General features: G+C 47.2%; 1 protein-coding gene across 1 annotated transcript in view; it reads right to left on the reverse strand.

Annotated features, from left to right (window-relative positions):
* Positions 1–11,097, reverse strand: part of plxna1a (plexin A1a) — a 252,313-nt gene extending 241,216 nt beyond the window's left edge. The window contains 1 exon segment of the mRNA XM_066670409.1: positions 10,973–11,097. The gene's annotated coding sequence lies outside the window, so the exon portion shown is untranslated.
* Between the last annotated feature and the right edge of the window lie 1,922 nt (positions 11,098–13,019).

A 13,019-nucleotide genomic window follows, 5' to 3' on the forward strand; every position in this document is an offset into this window, starting at 1 on the left:
CATGGAATAAAACCATCTATTCTGATTTTTTTCACTGCTCCTTACATCATGTGCAGAGACTTTAGCCCCACGCCCTCGTCCGAGTCTCTCCAATCACAGCGGTGGTGAAAAGACGAGGGCAAACAGAGAGAAAAACCAGTGGAGAAGAAAGACATTGTCTGCTCACTCGCTTCTCACTGCTGTGAACATCGGCTCATTATCATTTAAAGGGCTATACGCTGAAACCAGGGCTGTTTGGACAGGAGAGAATGTTACTGCTGTTTGATCCTTGTGGTATTTTGTCCAAAGCTGGTCACAGATGATCTGTGTTCACTTGTGGAAAGGGGATAGTAATGTATTCCCTGTGAATGGTTTAGATTTTTTTTGAAAATGTATCGTAATGTATTTATTTTCCCAAAAAATTCAAAAACCATCACAGCCTTTTCTCGGCGCACACATATCTCTTCCTCAACACACAATATTGTGAGGAGCATGACAAAGCTATCCTGGATCAGTTGTAAGGACCATAGAAAACTCTATAAAGTGCACTAGTAAAGAGGTGCTCTGCTAGCAGATGGCAGATAGCATTGATCGGATCGCAGCAGTGATAAGGGCCAAGGAAAGGATGTGCTGTCCTGGGAAAAGAGCGAGGAGGAGGAGGAGAGGAGGAGGAGGAGGAGGAGGAGCTCCCTCCAACACTGAGATCCAAACTATCTACAGCTAATGACACTGTGCTCAGTGTAAAACAAAAACAGATCCAGAGCTGTTTTCACCAAACTATTAACCGTGTTTAAATGAGGATTAAGAGAGTCCGGCTGATTTTAAAGGACCTTCATGTGTTCACTCAGACGTGCAGAGTAAAAAACGCTAGGAACTGGGGAAAATGGTGAGTGTATTAAGGAAGGCCTGATGATACCGGGGTCATATTTAAAGTCCTGTCATCAGGAAATGTCTTAAATGTGCCATAAAAAAGCTTTAGGTGTAACTTTACGCCTTTGTCTTCATTCACTAGATGTAGATCAATGAAGATGCAATTAGCCCACACCTCCATCTCCATCTCCCCCTCCTCCAATCTGCAGGTTCATCTGGTTGGTTCCTTAGGTTTGTGACATAAAAAAACCTGGCTGTCTGAATATGGAACACGGCAGCATCGCCTAAAAAACACACAGCCTGGGCTTTTACTGAAGGGCTGTTTAAAAATAATATATATGAATGTTTAAATTTTTCAAAACCGATATTTGGTCAAAATACCACAAGGGTCAAACATCGCAGCTGCGTTCTGCCCCCGTCTAAACGGCCCATTTCAGCGCCTGTTCTTTTAAATGAGAACGAGCCACAGCTCAGAGCATCGGCGCCGTCCTCCCTCAGAATACTGCCTCGGCACACAGCGATCTGCTTGTTTCAGACGCAGCCCTCGTCTTCGAGCTCTAACATAAACACAGGTGCAGCTCTGTGATTGGAGAGATTCAGAGGAAGAGGCGGGACCACTTTAACTTTACGGCATTCCCATGTTTGGTAATTTGGGCAAAACACACTAATCTGTCTGGGTGGTTTAAATTCACGGTGTGTGTTGGAACTGTTTTTGAACGAGCTAATGCCTTTAGAAATAGGTTTCTTCTTATTTCTACCAGTTAAATCACTTATCTACAACACATCTGAATGCAAACGCTCCAAAAATGAATGATAACATTTGAATTAAAATACTGCGAGTGTGCACTGCTGATGGTGCTTCAGCTCTGCGGCCCCTAGCCTCGCGAGGACGACTGGAAGAACATCCTCTCTGGACGAGTGCCACGATAAACAGAAAGAGCAGTCACCCTTTAAACTCCCTCTGACAATAGAATAGAAACCCAAGAACTATTTATACACACTTCTCCATTACGTTTTAGTAGGAAATGGCAACAAATCACATCAGTCATCCCCCAATTAGGACTGCAGCTTCACCACAGCCACGCGACGTACTTTTAGATCTCAATACTTCAAATGTTTTAAATAATAATAATAATAATAATAATAATCCCCCTTCTGACAATAGCCACTTAAACTCTTACAGCACACAGTAACTAAATATAGTACACTGTTTAATCATTTTATTCACATGGCATATTTATATATATATCCTCTACGGTAAACCATCTGTCACAGCCATTCCCGAAAGAGAGAGAGAGAGAAAGAGAGAGAGGCAGAGACACAGAGAGAGAGAGGCAGAGACACAGAGAGAGAGAGAAAGAGACAGAGTGAGAGAGAGAGAGAAAGAAAGAGAGAGAGAGAGAGAGAGAGAGAGTGAGAGAAAGAGACAGAGTGAGAGAGAGAGAGAGAGAGAGAGAGAGAGACAGAGAGTGAGAGAGACAGAGAGAGAGAGACAGAGACAGAGAGAGAGAGAGAGAGAAAGAGACAGAGTGAGAGAGAGAAAGAGAGAGAGGCAGAGAGACAGAGAGAGAGAGTTTTTTTTTTTTTTTTTTTTTTTTGAGTTTTTAAACAAACTTTAATCACTTTTTTTACAAAAAGAAAAATTCAGGAATTAAATCCAGTTCTTATTTTAAAAGGTCAGAAAAAAATAAAACACCACCCTCTGTGGTGCACAGAGCCCCATCATAGTCCCATACATTCATAAAACTGTCCAAGTTCTTCATCATTTTATAAAACAAAAAATCCACTTTGATTCTGGATTTCACCAACCCTTTAAAAATCAGACAGACATCACTATTCAACCCAGAGTCCAGTTTTTTCTTTCTGCTAAAATAAATGGCATTTTTGGCTTGACCCACAATGAAGTTCAACAACTGACACTTTTTCCTTCTCTTCTGACAGTACTGAACACCACAGATAAAAACATGAAGATTAAAACATTCACCAAAATTTTGAAAAAGTGAAGTTAAAGTCTTAAATAAGGTGTTCAGTCTAAAACACTGTGTAAAACAATGGAACACTGTTTCTCTTAAAGAGCAAAAAGGACACTCCGAAGACACAGTGGGGTTTAAAATGGACACAAACGCATTGACAGCGACAATACCATGTAAAATTCTCCACTGCAGATCCCCAGCTGACTTGGTCAATGGTGGTTTATAGAGTGCCCTCCAGGCAGGCTTCACGTCACTGGCGAGGCCAAAATGAGCTCTCCAGGGCGTATCCACCTGGCCGGTCAGTTCAGTCTGATTTAACATTTTCACACACCCTTTATACAACACACGCGCAGAAAGACCGTCAAAACGCAGTTCGCTCAAACCCCCAGAGTTCAGCAGGGGGCTCCCAGAGTCAGGAGCCGGGAGTCTGGGGCTGATCCACAGACAGGGGAAGGGCCCCTCTGTTTCCTGACCTGTTTGTAGACAGTCCCAGTTCTTTAGCAGTCTCTTTTCGTCTTCGGTGAGCGCCCGTTGAAACCTGCAGAGCATCTGCAGAGCGACCCTGCAGGACCTCATCCCCAGTCTCTGTGCCAGAGCATCAGGTTTGTCACAGTCCACTCCAGCAGATGTTATTAGGTCCTTCACTGTGATCAGACCTGCGCTCCTCATCCTCTCAGACTGTCCATGGTTACTCCCATCTGTCAAGGAGAGTCGAGCCCCGTGGAGAACTGGTTCCTTCAGAAGCCAGTAGACAGAGATTGCTGGTGTCTGTTTTTCCACCTTGTATAAAGTCCATGTTTTAAAAACACTGCTGTAAAAGAGAGGAAGTCCATAAAAAGACAATTGATCAGGGTGTACTAAAAAGACGCTCTCCTCCAGGCCCAGTCCACCAGCCTTGCGCAAAATAGCTTTCGCCACGTTCCTCCACAGGGCCTGCGCAGGACCGTATAAAACTTTCTGTAAAAACTGGAGCCTAAAAGTTGCCCTTCTGCTCTCGAGGTGTATGACACCCTGACCCCCCTCGTCTCTAGATAAATACAGGACACTTCTTTTGACCCAGTGGAGTTTATCCCAAATAAAATCAACAATAAAAGCTTGAATCCCCTTTAAAAGGCCTTGTGGAGGTTCCAGGACGGCCAAACGATGCCAGAGGGACGACGCTATTAAATTATTGACTATGAGTGTTCTACCCCTAAAAGACATGTTCGGTAAAATCCATTTCCATTTACTCAGTCTGTTCTGTACGTTTTGTAACAATCCTTCCCAATTTTTCTTTTCAGTATTTTGATTTCCTAAAAACACCCCCAAATATTTAAAACCTCCCTTGGACCAAGTTAGTCCCTCTGGCAAAGCCGGCTCTCCACCGTCCCAGTCCCCCACCAGCAAACCCTCACTCTTCCCCCAGTTCACTCTCGCAGAGGAGATCAGAGCAAAGTCATTAAAAGTGTTGTGTAAAACAGAAACGTCTCTGGCTCCAGTGACTCCTACTACCACATCGTCTGCATACGCAGCTAAATAAAACCGTGGGATGTTCTCAGCCATTACAACTCCACTGAGGTTTCTCCTCAAATAGTGGAGCATTGGTTCAATGGCCAGAGCGTACAGCATCCCCGACAATGAACAGCCCTGTCTGACTCCCCTCTGCACAGTGAAAGGGGCACACAAACCACCATTGACCTTCAATACACTCTCAATGTCCTCGTAAAGCACCTTTATCATGGAAGTAAAACCTGGTGAGAAACCAAAAGCATCAAAAGTATTCCACAAATACTCATGCTCCACTCTGTCAAAGGCTTTTTCCTGATCTAAGGAGAGGAGCCCAAAAGGGGGCCCCGACCCAGACACTTCCAAAATGTCTCTAATAAGCGAGATGTTATCATGGATCGATCTGCCAGGGACGCAGTAAGCCTGATCCGTGTGTGTGACCTGCCCCATCACCTCCTTTAGGCGATTCGCCAGGACTTTAGAGAGGACTTTATAATCAACGCACAGCAAACTCACAGGCCTCCAGTTTTTAACCTCGCTGAGGTCGCCTTTCTTAGGCAGCAGGGCGAGGACCGCTCTCCTGCAGCTCAACGGCAGTCGTCCTCCGACCAGGCTGTCATTGAGCACAGCCAGCAAATCCCTCCCCACCACGTCCCAGAAAGACTTATAAAACTCAACCGGGAGGCCATCGATGCCCGGAGCCTTCCCTGTTGCCATGCCCTGTAACGCTCTCTGTAGTTCCTGCATGGTTATCACCCGCTCTAGCTCCTCGTTCTGTTCGGGTGATACCTGCGGTAGTCCGTCATAGAACTGCTGTGAGATTAACCTGTCCTCTCTATACTCACTAGAGTACAGCTCCGAAAAAAAGCCCACAGCCCGCCTTCTGATCTCCGCTGGGTCCGTCAGCTCCCGGCCGTCAGCGGAGCGGAGGCAGTGAATGAACCTGCTCTGTCCGTTCTTTTTCTCCAGACTGAAGAAAAACTTTGATGGGGCATCCATCTCAGAAATGTGTTGGAAACGAGATCTGATCAATGCTCCCTGCGCTCTCACCCCCAGCAGATCTGCCAAAGACGTTCTTTTATTTTGAAGTGTCTGGATGTGACCCTGTTCCCCACTGGACTCCACCAAATTCTGAAGAAACACTATCTCCTTCTCAAGCTCAGTGACAGAGTGTTTGATGCTGTTGGTGACATTGAGAGTGTATTGTTTACAAAACAGCTGGATCTGCACTTTGCCGATGTCCCACCACCGCTGCAGAGACTCAAACCTGTCCCTGTTCAACCTCCAGGTGTCCCAAAACAAACTAAAACAAATTTTAAAATGAAGATCATCCACTAGGGTCGTGTTAAAATGCCAGTACGCACTTTTAGACTTGACAGAGTTTATATAAACACTACTGATCACCAGAGAGTGATCAGTGAACCCCACAGGTAAAATACTGCAGTTTTTAAAAACCTGAGACTGGTGTTTAAAACAATAAAACCTGTCTAATCTGGCCAGAGAAATAAACCCCTCCCGAGTGTGTGCCCATGTGTATTGTCGAACCGTGCCATGTTTATTTCTCCACACATCATTCAGATCATGTTTCTCAATCAAATCATTTAAAACACGTCTGGACGCAGGATCAGGTTCAATATGATTCCTGTCTAAAACCGAGGAAGTGCAGTTAAAATCACCCCCTACCACCAGGTAATGATCAGTGTCACACTTTTCTAATGTCTCAGAAAGCTTCTCCAGAAAAGCACACCTCTCCCTCGGCAGCACAGGCGCGTAAACACACAGTAAAACCAGGTGAACCTTCTCAAAACTAGCTGTGATTTTTAAAAGCCGTCCCTCCACCACTTCCTCGTAAACATAAGACTGCGGTAAAAAACCTTTCGAGAAGAGCACAGCTACTCCAGCAGTGGTGGAACTCCCGTGTCCCATCACCACCGTGCCCCCCCACTCCCTGTGCCAGTCCGCCTCATTCCGCCTGTCGCTGTGTGTCTCCTGTACCATAGCAACGTCCACCCGTTTAACCCTCAGCAGCTCAAACAGTGCCGCTCTTTTCCTCACGTCCCTCGCCCCGTTCACATTCAGTGTCAAGATTTTTACGTCACACATTCCTAAAAGAAAAGTGGCTAACAACCAACTCAGCGCGAGAGCCACGAGACAGAGCTCAGGTCTTCGCGTCATCATCGCGTTCTAGTTTCATGCGGACTTTCAACAGTAATTTTTTGAGCCGATGTATCTCGGGCTCCCTATCCCCCCGTCCCCTTCATTTCTCATAAAACCCTTCACAGACGTAATAAACAGCTCCAGATTTGGAAAATAATCTTCAACTTTGACGTTCCGTTTACCTTTGGTGTCATCGAGGAACCTGCGCACCTGCTCCACGCTGTACACCCCCGCTTTACGCGCCTTCTTCTCGGTGAGAGAGGAGTCCGAGGAGTCGCACTCGTATTCCGAGGCCGAATTCTCGGACTCACTGCCTGTCGCCTGAGACTGAGACTGTGACTGAGACGGAGACGGAGACTGTGACTGAGACGGAGACGGAGACTGTGACTGAGAAGGAGACGCTGCGGGTTTAGTTGGTTTAGATTTTTTGGCGCGTTTGTTGGACTTAGCCTTGTTTGCCGGCCTCTTAAACACAGGCTCTTTCCCCTTTGTCTCCTCACTCAGCACCTGTTCCTCCACCTCCATTTCAGTCACCTGCTCCGCTCCTACATCCCCCTGTTCCTCAGTGACCTCCTGACTGTCCGCCTGCACCTGATCCCCATTCCCTTCACCCTCACGACCACTGTGTCCTTCTCCATCATTCGCCCCGAGCCCGGCCGCGTTTCCCGCCTCTCCGTCAGCCGAGGCCTCCGGCTGATTCCCGCCGGCGGGAGCCGTTTCGGCGTGACTCGGTCCGGGCTGAGGCTCTGCGGCCTTATTCGGACAAGATCTCACCAAATGTCCTTCTAAACCACATCCAAAACACTTCATCGTAGCAGTCGTGGCATAAACTACATAATCATAGTTATCAATCCTAAACTTTATGGCCAAATTTAAATCCTCATCATTATTCTTTAAAACCATAAACACCCTCCTCCTGAACGAGATGACATGCTGCAGCAGCGGAGATTTACAGCCCAAAGGGATTTTATAAACCGTAGAAACAATCTGTCCGTGTCTGGAAAGCTCGCGCAGTAACATCTCGTCTTTAACAAACGGGGGGACGTTGCTAATGATAACTTTCCTCGCCGGATTAACGAGGGGAAACACCGCTGTGTGTGTACCATTCAAAACAATACCCTTTTCTACCAGTGCATTCACCTTTTCAAACTCATCCAAAAACAAAACGACGGCCCCATTCATTCTCGAGGCCGTCTGAACAGCTCCATGTCCCACCACCGCCCCCGCCGCTAAACTACACTCCTCCACCGAGCAATCCACTCCAACCGGCACTTTGACGCCATGCCGGCGAGAAAGCTCTTCAATGTCGAACCACCCCATACCCCCCCCTACACCCGGCCGAGGCTTAGAGAAAAAACCCCTCACCCCGTTACCCCTAAACCCTTCACCCCTCTGTGCCCAAACAACAAACAAACACACTAAAGACAAAAAACTAGAGAAAAAAAGAATTAGAAACCGTAAATAAACCGAAAAAAATCCGGTCGCTCTCACAAACCACACTCTGCTCACTCAGACGCTCACGCATGCGCAGAGAGAGAGAGAGAGAGAGAGAGAGAGAGAAAGAGAGAGAGGCAGAGAAAGAGAGAGAGAGAGAGACAGAGAGAAAGAGACAGAGAAAGAGACAGAGGCAGAGAGAGAGAGAGAGAGAGAGAGAGAGAGAGAGAGAAAAGAGACAGAGGCAGAGAGAGAGAGAGAGAGAGAGAGAGAGAGAGAGAGAGAAAAGAGACAGAGACAGAGGGAAAGAGACAGAGAGAGAGACATAGGCAGAGAGAGAGAGAGAGAGAGAGAGAGAGAAAGAGAGAGAGGCAGAGAAAGAGAGAGAGAGAGAGAGAGACAGAGAGAAAGAGACAGAGGCAGAGAGAGAGAGAGAGAGAGAGAGAGAAAAGAGACAGAGACAGAGGGAAAGAGACAGAGAGAGAGACATAGGCAGAGAGAGAGAGAGAGAGAGAGAAAGAGAGAGAGGCAGAGAAAGAGAGAGAGAGAGAGAGAGAGAGAGAGAGAGAGAGAGAAAGAGACAGAGAAAGAGACAGAGGCAGAGAGAGAGAGAGAGAGAGAGAGAGAAAAGAGACAGAGACAGAGGGAAAGAGACAGAGAGAGAGAGAGAGGCAGAGACAGAGAGAGAGAGAAAAGAGACAGAGACAGAGGGAAAGACACAGAGAGAGAGAGAGAGAGAGAGAGAGAGAGAGAGAGAGAGAGAGAGAGAGAGAGAAAAAAGACAGAGACAGAGGGAAAGAGACAGAGAGAGAGACATAGGCAGAGAGAGAGAGAGAGAGAGAGAGAGAGAAAAGACAGAGACAGAGGGAAAGAGACAGAGAGAGAGACATAGGCAGAGAGAGAGAGAGAGAGAGAGAGAGAGAGAAAAGACAGAGACAGAGGGAAAGAGACAGAGAGAGAGGCAGAGAGAGAGAGAAAGAGAGAGAGAGAGAGACAATGAAACAATTTCATTGTCTTTCCCACACATCTGATACAGATGGCTTCAAAACACTTCAGGCCTGGTTTGTCTTCAGAGACGTGTCAGTCTGAAGTCTCTAAAGGTTCCAGTAAAGAGATGCGCTGTAATATATTAGGATCATAAATTAAATACTTTTGCTCTTGTGATAAACTAAATCAAACAGCTTTCGGTCCATTCTTCCAGCGGCTTTCAAGTGAAAAAAAAAGAACATAACGCACGCCTCATACCACGTCCAGGCAGCTACAAAGTACAGACAAAAACCCACTGATCTAATGCAAATCCACACACACACACACACACCTTAAAGAAATTCACAGCACTGGTTCACGTCTATTAGCCGTGCTCCGAGGCTCGAGGGGGCCGCGTGCCAGGGGCTGCCTGTCGGCCGTGACCTACCTGCTGGCCACCGCAGAGCGAGCGAGCGGGGAGGTGAAGGTGTCAGGGACACTTCAAATACCTGTCAGTCACGGAAACAGCCCGTGTGCAGGGATCGTACAGTCAGAACTGATGAACAGTACGGGGTCAGTTTATCACCACACCGTAATGAGGCGGGAAGGTACCAGGAAAACAGAAACAGGGCCCTGTAGGACAATAATAACATCCAAAACACACAGTTACCTTGCACCGCCAGTGCACTACAGTCCTGTACAGAAGTGTATCATACGTAGAAATATAACGAACATACGTGCAGTGTTTCAGTCCAACCCCCTGGTAGCTGATCCAGTGAGGCAGCTCTCGTTAAGCCAGGATGCATGGGCTGCTATAAAGCACTGAAACCAAGGGGAGCTCTGATTCACGCTGAGCGCAACTGGCTGAAGACGAACTCAGACGGACTCCCCGAGCTGCCTGGTGCAGACCTGCGGAGATGAGATTAGTCCTGGGCCTGGAACTGAGCTCACATCTGGATAATGATCTCAACTCCCACTGCAGGAGAAGGCAAAGCAGGAGCCTCCATCGCCACCAGGTTCCTTATACTTCACAGGGTTGCCAGATCTTCAGCAGCACATGAAAGGAGCCCGCTGACCTGCTTCTTTAGGCGTTTTGAAGCGCAGATGTCAGGAAACATCCCAAATTGCAGTGTTACAAAGAACATGCATCTACAAGCCTCTCAGGGGCAGGATTCTACCAACACCTCTCTCCTGTTAATGACTTAAAGGCTATTGAAACACAAAACGAGCTTATAAACGTAGCCACAGGTCCCAGTAAAATGTCCAGGCCCCGTCCAAGGCACCAGCGTCTAACTGCAGCTGCTGATAAAGCGCTATAATCCTACAACTACTGCATCTAAACGAGACTGTGAAGAAGCCCAGGCTCCAGGTTTCTCTCCCTCTGTCTACATCCAGTTCTCCTGCATTTCCCCCACTCAGATTTTAGACAGTCATCCCACACACACACACACACACACACACACAGTCTAAATAAGTGTGGAAAAACATCACAAAGCGCCGCAAACGAAAACTTGACCGTCTCAGCAGTCGGAGTCTGGTTCTGTTCGCTTCTTGTTTCCTTACCGTCAGATCCAGCGCTTTTCTAGGTACGTGTCGACGCGTGGACGCTGCACATCCTCACGGACCGTGACACGGCTCTTGGAGGCAGTTTAGACCCATCTTGTTGAATTTTAGTCCAAGTCTAAGGCGAGAGGGAGAGGAGAGACCGCCCCGCAGTGTCCAGCACGGCCGCTCGCGCTATTAGTTCGGCGAATAAATACGGAGGAGTAACGGGCAAGTTTGTGCCGCGCTGAGTCGCCCTACGCTTCCAGTTGTTTGGGTACACGGAGCACGGCGGGCTCAATGCGTCAGTTAATGAGGCGGCGAGATGCCACACACACACACACACACACACACACACACACACAGAGAGAGAGAGAGAGAGAGAGAGAGAACGAATAAACACAAACACACCGCACTCCCAGGTGCCCATGCGTGCTGCAAGTAAAGCCCGCGAGCTCAGACCCAGCTCAGACCCAGAGAGCCATTCGACGGAGCAGGATCAGAGTTTGGTGTAAAACGGAACCCAAAAGTATCGCTCAGAGGCGTAAAGACCGCAGGTTACTTACGTGATAAAGCAGTTCTCAGTTTCCCGCTATCCTCGCCATGTTTAAACCCACGGACTAGCGCTCGTTCCCCCTCCAGCGTCCGAGTCTCCTCACTTTCCGAACGCGAAGTGTGTCCGCGGCATGAATGAGACGGAATGCCGAGCGACTTCCCCACGGCGCGGCAGCCTCGCTCTGAGAGTGAGGGGGAGAATGCGCAGCCTGGCGCGCTGCCACCCGCGGCACATAGGGGGCGCCGTTGTGCCCGTTTTAAAAACCAGGCAGGTACACGGTCACACACCTTAGAGCGTCTCCACTGCTTTCTGTTTTCGGTGAATCAAAACAAAGCTTTTAGAGCCAAAAAAAAGAGCTCCAAGTGCTCTGTCATTTCTGTCAAGAGTTTTACAAACTATTTTATAAACTATGAGGTTTACCCACTTGTACACAGCAAATCCTCCAGTGTTAAATCAGCACCATTAGTGATAACACTGAGAGTGTTCAGTTATTACACTAACATCGTTAATTTAGCACTAATAGTGTTGATTTAACACTGGAGAATTCACTGTGTAATTTGGGGGTAATTTCTACTACATGGGTCCAACACTTAACCCAGTAAACATTTAGCCGTTGATTCAACGTTGAAATAACGTAATGACTGCCGTCTAATCAACGTTCTCTTAAGGTCGAAAATGAAAGTTGAAAAGACGTCCAAACACAGACATTGAAAAGACGACTATTAGACGTATTGTGGACGTCCATTGACGTTATTAATTGGTCCCGAAATAAATCACTTGTATAAAACGCGTTTTGGACGTCCACTGACGTTTAAAATATGTCCTTGACGGACAGACTACTTTTAGACCTATGTTGAACGTCCAGGGACGTTCCTTGTTTACTGGGAATGATATTAATCAAAAAATACTTCTTATGAAATAAATTCTGAGGATGTTTCCTCACCATTTACTGCTCTTCAGTCTGCGCCCAAAACCCATCTAATGTGTTTACAAAGCCCTGGTAAAAAAAATTAAATAAAATAAAAAAAAACAGAAGGCCTCGGTCCGGTATGCTAGGCTTTCTCTTTCTGCTCACGGCATAGAAAGGCATCTCAAGTGGTTGAAATGTCAAAGAGAACTCTAAACATTGAAAAGCACAAACCGGAATGAGAATGTTGCTCTATTCCTGCTCCATAGGTTACAAATTATTGACTTACCTTTGCTGTTTCGGATCATTTAAGATGGAACTGTCTCCAAACTTGGGAGATGGCAAACTGCGTTATTAACAGTGCTACAAAACTAAACAGCTCGAGTTATTTATGAGTTTCTGTGGTATTCTGGCATTACAATAGACAACTCTGCAAGCGATTTTACAGTCACAGACACATTTCCAGTGTCAGAATTAAACCATGAGAGCTGTGACAAACTTGTGGCAAACTCTCATCAACTCAGTCGTTAAATGTAGAAGTCAGAAAAGCTGTGGTAAAGGGGACATATTATTATTATTCATTCATTCATTATCTGTAACCCTTTTCCAGTTCGGGGTCGCGGTGGGTCCAGAGTCTACCTGGAATCATTCAGCGCAAGGCAGGAATACACTCTGGAGGGGGCGCCAGTCCTTCACAGGGAAACACAGACACACACACACACATTCACACCTACGGACACTTTGGAGTCATCAATCCACCTACCAACGTGTGTTTTTGGACTGTGGGAGGAAACCGGAGCACCCGGAGGAAACCCACGCAGACACAGAGAGAACACACCACACTTCTCACAGACAGTCACCTGGAGGAAACCCACGCAAACACAGGGAGAACACACCACACTCCTCACAGACAGTCACCCGGAGGAAACCCACGCAGACACAGAGAGAACACACCACACTCCTCACAGACAGTCACCCGGAGGAAACCCACGCAGACACAGAGAGAACACACCACACTCCTCACAGACAGTCACCCGGAGGAAACCCACGCAGACACAGGGAGAACACACCACACTCCTCACAGACAGTCACCCGGAGGAAACCCACGCAGACACAGGGAGAACACACCACACTCCTCACAGACAGTCAC

Source organism: Hoplias malabaricus, chromosome 5 (genome assembly GCF_029633855.1).
Source record: "Hoplias malabaricus isolate fHopMal1 chromosome 5, fHopMal1.hap1, whole genome shotgun sequence".
NCBI lineage: Eukaryota > Metazoa > Chordata > Actinopteri > Characiformes > Erythrinidae > Hoplias > Hoplias malabaricus.